Here is a 6,904-nt window from a genome sequence, read left to right on the forward strand (position 1 = left end):
AAAGTGATGCCAGGTATAGGTCGCACGGACCCAACTAGTGGTACTAGACGTACGAGTACTCAGTATTCCTATTCTATCAACACGAGTCCCATCTGACAACAGCGTCTGTGCTACAACTAGCTCTTCTCCCTCGTTTCTCTCTTCTAATTCTAACTCAGCCGACGCGCGATGGGTGGGGTGGGGATTTGCCGATTGTCGGTTTGCTCAACTGCGGCCCAACTGGACAGTGAAAATTCTAAGACAACAAGCGTTCCCTAGCATAAACGGCGTGCCCGACAGACTGTGTGGGGGTATGGCACGAACGCGGCAGTCTTTACCTTTTTCACTTGTAGATAAAAACTGCCAAGCCAATGCGCGCTGAGCGGCGGGCCAGAACGACAGTGTGTGGTGCGACGCGAACGGCACATGCGTGCTATACTTGTTCCACTTTCTTGTTTTGAACTTGTAACATGTAGTAATGCTCAGTTTTGAATACTCCGTATATAAGTTTGATTGTTGCGCCAATATATATACTCCCTCCATGTAGGTTGGGTCTCGTACTTACTCCCTCCGTCCGGTGAAAAGTGTACATATAGAAATTTTAGGACAAATTATGGAGTGGAGTAAAAAATGCGTTGGAAAGATGCAAGCCACCATCAATCTTCTCTTTAATTACCCAACCCCCAATGAGCTAAGTGCATGTAGAAATTAAGGAGACCATACGTAGAACGCTATTGGTCTTGATTACCGTGTGATGGGAGAGAAACATTTTTTCCCACTTTAAAGTGCAGTGGAAAGATAGATGTACACTCTTTTGTGACAAATTTCAAAGCTAAATGTACACTCTTCACCGGACAGAGGGAGTAAAACCGAAGTCAAAATTTGGCACAACAAGCGACGGTGACCAGTCTACCTCCGTCCTGGTTTATTGGCCTCGATCGTAATCTGTGCCAAATTTTGACCATAAATTTGACTAACAAAATGTTCAAGCATGTTACCAAAATTATATCATTGAAAACTATGTTCAAATACAAATCCAACGATATAATTTTTGTTGACATGCACTAACATTTTGTTAGTTAAATCTTTAGTCAAAATTTAGCACAAATTACAAAAGGGACTAAGAAACCATGATGTATGTAGTAAACCAGGACGAAGAGAGTGATACTACATATAATTAACGTCAAAAGCAAGGGATCACACATGTCATTTGCGACTGGAATAAAAATGCCAGACGCTAACACATTAAGTCAAGAGGCGATTCTGTGCTGGTTACAGGAGGCAAGAAGAAAGATGCATCCATCAACAACCTCCTCCTCCTGAGGGCGCCGACCCACCAAATGGTGGCTAAGTAGCAGCGCCTTTCGTGGCCAGGTCAACATGCTTCCGAACAATGGCATCCAAAGATTCCAGCCGGTGGAAGAAGACCAACTTGTTTTCTATCCTCGCTGGCCTTATAGTGGCCTATGTAGACGATTTCCTCATAGATGTGGATGTGCAGGTCAACGGTTTCTTGCATGGTCAGGCACTATGCGGCGCACGCGGCCTCCAGGTGCACATTTTTCGTCGCAACCTCCGGCAGTTGCTGGGCCATCAGTGCTTCAAAGAGTTCATCACCTTGGAGGCCGATGAGGGTAGCAGGCAACAAGGAGCCTGGGCGCGCGGGCTGGAGGAGTACGACAAGGTCGTCCGCGCGCTTCTTGACGGCGGTGAACTTGCGGATGGAGCGGACCATCATCTTGCCCATGAGAGAGGCGAAGCCGGCGTCGATGAGGTCTATGACATCGGCGGTCGCCAGCACCATCTGGAAATGCTGCGCCATGCGGGGCCGCAGGCCGGCGTCTTGGATGTTCTAGCACAGCCGACTACCGCTCGCGTCCATCGACGCCATGGGTGCTTGTGGCTTCTAGTCACCTGGTCTTGGTCTTGGATTGGAGTGAGCAGTGTTGCGCAGAGACTAGGTGTAGATGGATTAGAGTGGTGGGGCGCCTTTACATGAGAGTCCAAACTGCGTTGCATTCACATCGTGCTGGCTTCATTCTACTTCTCCGATTACTTACCTCTGCATGCTAATTGAATGAGGAGGCATCATTGACCATTCAATGTTTCGGGAACCGCTACCCTCTCCCTCGTTCGCATTCAAGCCGTATCAACGTAAATGCGTGTCAAAAAGAGACTAGTGAGTAGTACTAGTACTCAATATTTTGCTCCGCGACCAAGGCGGAGAGGAAAACGAGAGAACTTAATATTTACTCCCTCTATCCCTAAATATTTATGGTGTAGATTCACTCACTTTGCTCCGTATGTACTCATTTACGGTGTAGTCACTTGATGAAATCTCTAGAAAGACAAATATTTAGGAACGGATGGAGTATTTGCTAATTAATACCATTGCATGCAATGAACTGACAGTTGCATGCCGTGCTAGGTACATCTCAAGGCATTAAAAACATACACGACCCACATCTCTTATTGGTTGATTCCTATTCATGTCTAGGAACAAGAAACATGGTCGGGTTTGTTTTGAGATTATTTGATTTTTGTAAGATGACTATAACTAGCAATTGCCACAATAACCGCAAGATTTGCATCCGATGGTGGCACCTATTGGACGCAAACATCAATAGAAAAGAATTGCCACAAAACTGCGACACCACGCCCCACCCCTACACAAAGACTGTCACGCGAGCATCCACAACTGCCACATTCATGTTGCGCTTGGCTCTTCGCCTCTTCGGGAAGCCAGAAGATTATTTTAATAAAAAATGCTTCGAGACGGCCTCATAGCATGGAGCCGACTCCAACGATTATGTGGAGAGTATCATATACTAGTATCATGCATATGATACTAGTGTATGATACTACCTCCGTAGTGCATAGTATCATAGAGTAGTATCATAGATGATCATATTTATTGCCAAACATGATACGGTATCTACGTATGATACTAGTGTATGATACTACCTCCACATAAGCATGTTTGCTAGTCCCAAGTGCATGATATCGGTTATGTTAGACTAGCCACAGTGGGGAGTAACTTAGACTAGTAAGAGCATGATACGTCTCCAACGTATCTATAATTTTTTATTGTTCCATGCTATTATATTATTTGTTTTGGATATTTAATGGGCTTTAATATGCTATTTTATATTTTTTTTTGGGACTAACCTATTAACTGGAGGGCCATTGCAAGTTGCTATTTTTTGCCTATTTTAGTGTTTCGCAGAAAAGGAATATCAAACGGAATGAAACCTTCGTGAGGATCTTTATTGGAACAAACGCAATCCAGGAGACTTGGAGTGGACGTCAAGGAAGCAACGAGGAAGCCACGAGGCAGGAGGGCGTGCCCAGGGGGGTAGGCGCGCCCCCACCCTCGTGGGCCCCTCGTGGCTCAACCGACCTACTTCTTCTGCCTATATATACTCTCATACCCTAAAAACATTGGGGGAGCCACGAAACACTTTTTCCACCGCCGCAACCTTCTGTACCCATGAGATCCCATCTTGGGGCCTTTTCCGACGCTCCGCCGGAGGGGGATTCGATCACGGAGGGCTTCTACATCAACACCATAGCCTCTCCGATGATGTGTGAGTAGTTTACCACAGACCTTCGGGTCCATAGTTATTAGCTAGATGGCTTATTCTCTCTCTTTGGATCTCAATACAAAGTTCTCCTCGATTCTCTTGGAGATCTATTCGATGTAATTCTTTTGCAGTGTGTTTGTCGAGATCCGATGAATTGTGGGTTTATGATCAAGATTACCTATGAACAGTATTTGATTCTTCTCTGAATTCTTATATGCATGGTTTGATATCTTTGCAAGTCTCTTCGAATTATCGGTTTACTTTGGTCTACTAGATTGATCTTTCTTGCAATGGGAGAAGTGCTTAGCTTTGGGTTCAATCTTGCGGTGTCCTTTCCCAGTGACAGTAGGGGCAGCAAGGCACGTATTGTACTGTTGCCATCGAGGATAAAAAGATGGGTTTTATATCATATTGCTTGAGTTTATCCCTCTACATCATGTCATCTTGCCTAATGCGTTACTCTGTTCTTATGAACTTAATACTCTAGATGCATGCTGGATAGCGGTCGATGTGTGGAGTAATAGTAGTAGATGCAGAATCGTTTCGGTCTACTTGACACGGATGTGATGCCTGTGTTCATGATCAAGCCTAGATATTCTCATAACTATGCAGTTTTCTATCAATTGCTCGACAGTAATTTGTTCACCCACCGTAAAATATGCTATCTTGAGAGAAGCCACTAGTGAAACCTATGGCCCCCGGGTCTACTTTACATCATATAAGTTTCCGATCTATAATTCTAGTTTAGTACTTTGCAATCTTTATCTTCCAATCTATACAACAAAAATACCAAAAATATTTATCTTATTATCTTTATCAGATCTCACTTTTGCAAGTGGCCGTGAAGGGATTGACAACCCCTTTATCGCGTTGGTTGCAAGGTTCTTGATTGTTTGTGCAGGTACTAGGCGATTAGCGTGTAGTCTCCTACTGGATTGATACCTTGGTTCTCGAAAACTGAGGGAAATACTTACGCTACTTTGCTGCATCACCCTTTCCTCTTCAAGGGAAAACCAACGCATGCTCAAGAGGTAGCAGAGCATGGTTAATAATACAGCCAACTGCTGGTTATAAGATGTTGCCATATAATCTATAGCCAACACATATAGTCACTCATACAACAAGCTTAGCTATAAGGTTGGCTATAAGATTAGTACTTTTTATTTTCTTCTCTCTATCTCTTTCCTCACATTTATTGCATCTACCTTGAAGCACGCATATAGCCAGGCTCTTGCATGAGAGCCCACTCCCCTTACTTTTTTATGTCTCTCTCCTCCACATAGGCAAAATTGCCATGTAAGTAGGCTATAAGCCCACTATTGTACTTGCTCTAACATGCATATGTTACTACTACCTCTATAGTGGGGAGTAACATATGTGTGGTGTCATGCAACACTTCATTTATTAGGTTATAAACTCATCTTGCCTTGATATGTGTGATGTTACTCATACTACTAGTAACTAGCTATGTTACCACATGCCTCTCTTTCTTCATTAATTGCTTGCCACATCATCTATTTTATCTAGATTGTGTGATGTTACTATGTTACTCCCACTGTGGGTAGTCTTACCCCCACTATGGCCAGCCTTAAGCTTAGAGGCATGGTACACGCTATCCTAGACTAGTTACTACTACCTCCCCTACACATGAAACTGCCACACGAGCGTTCGGGTTGCGCTTGGCTCTTCGCCTCTTTGGGAAGCCGAACTTGATGCTACTACTACAGTACTATGCTTCTGGCCATCTGACACCGAATGAACTATTGCATGTCCACCGCGTGCGGGAGGGGGAGCGTGTAGTGAAAGCTTCTCCTAGTCCTGCGAGCCACCACGCTCATGGGCCAGGGAGAGGGCGTTGTAATCAAGCTTCTCCTTGTTGTACAAGTTGAAGCGACACATCAAAGAAGTGCACTCGATATATTTCAATAATTTGCGTTTACCGATGCATTAATTATAATGCATGCATGCATGTCGTGACTTTCCTTTTGCTACTTGCATGTGTTGATTTAATGCACCTTCAAGTAGTATGAATATGTGATGGTAAAACTTTCTAATGCCCCGGCCCTATAGTGAGAGATGGTGGAGCACGAGGAGGGCGAGATCATGCCGACGGAACAGGACCCGATGATGGAGGTCTCTATGGACCTCACCTTGCTCCACTGCCCCTTGTGCCTCTGCCCCTTGAAGCCTCCAGTGTACGAGGTTCGAATACACCTCGTCCGTTCGGCTGATCGAGCAAGGTGTAGGTTTCTAGATTGATGTGTTATTCGATTGATTTGTGCAGTGCAAGGGAGGGCACCCGGCCTGCACGGACTGCCGCGGCGAGCGCCCAGGGAACCAGCAGCAGTGCCTGAAGTGTGAGCACGGCGGCGGCTTCAACGTGCGCAACACGGCGATGGACGCCGTCCTTTCCTCGGTGAGGGCGGTGGAGTGCCCACACGAAGGATGTGGGCTCTACATCACTTATCACAAGCTCGCCGATCACCAGAGCGTGTGTCGGCTCGCACCCTGCAAATGCCCCGTGCCTGTCTGCGGCTATGAAGTCCGCCGCCGGCGCTCCCCCACCACATCAGCACCGTGCATCCCATGCCCGTGCACAAGATCCAGTACGACAAGGTGCTACAGCTGCAAGTGCCGGTGTCGGAGCTGCGGTGCTTGTTGTTCACGGAGGAGGACGACCACGCGTTTTTCGTGGTCGGCGGCGTGCTCGACATCGGCGCGCCTATCACTGTGTCGGTCATCTGCATCAAAGCGGGGGCGTCCCCACCGCCGCACTATGCAGCCAAGGTGTGGGCGAACGGCCCGCCGGGGGAGCCCAAAGGTAGGACCGATGCTGTCAAGGTGGAGATCGAGGTGACAAGCAGCAAGGAGCCTGGTGCTATCGCCGTGCAGAAGCTGACCTTCTTCTCAGTGCCGCTCAAGCTGCTGGCCGGGGGTGGGTTGTCGAGGACAGTATCCCTCCACATTCAGATTGACAAGCTCACCTAAATGATTCTACGGTGCCTTCTATTTATCTTAGTAATATGCTAAGATAGGGTTTAGCTCAGTCTACTTTAGCTTAAGAGATGGTGGATTTTGGTGGCGATGCAGCAATTACTTCGACACCAGATCAGCAGTTAAAGTAATTTCCAACAGTCGAAGGGATATTTTGTGTCTGTTGGATATAAAGATCCTTTGGGTAAGGAGTATAAGCTGCTTATATGCTTGTTTGTTGAGGAAGTGTTGCATACTTCTGCGAGTTGTCGCAACACATCAAAGTAGTACTGCTACTAGTAGTACTCACCCGACTGCGCACCAGGCAGACGAAGCTCGTGTCGTGTTGGTGCCGTGTGTGCGGCCCG

At 46.5% G+C, this 6,904-nt stretch overlaps 1 pseudogene; it reads left to right on the forward strand.

Moving 5' to 3' along the window:
* The first annotated feature begins 1,372 nt into the window (after nt 1–1,372).
* Nucleotides 1,373–6,551, forward strand: LOC123076230 (E3 ubiquitin-protein ligase SINA-like 5; annotated as a pseudogene).
* Nucleotides 6,552–6,904: the final 353 nt, after the last annotated feature.

Source organism: Triticum aestivum, chromosome 3D, assembly GCF_018294505.1.
Source record: "Triticum aestivum cultivar Chinese Spring chromosome 3D, IWGSC CS RefSeq v2.1, whole genome shotgun sequence".
NCBI lineage: Eukaryota > Viridiplantae > Streptophyta > Magnoliopsida > Poales > Poaceae > Triticum > Triticum aestivum.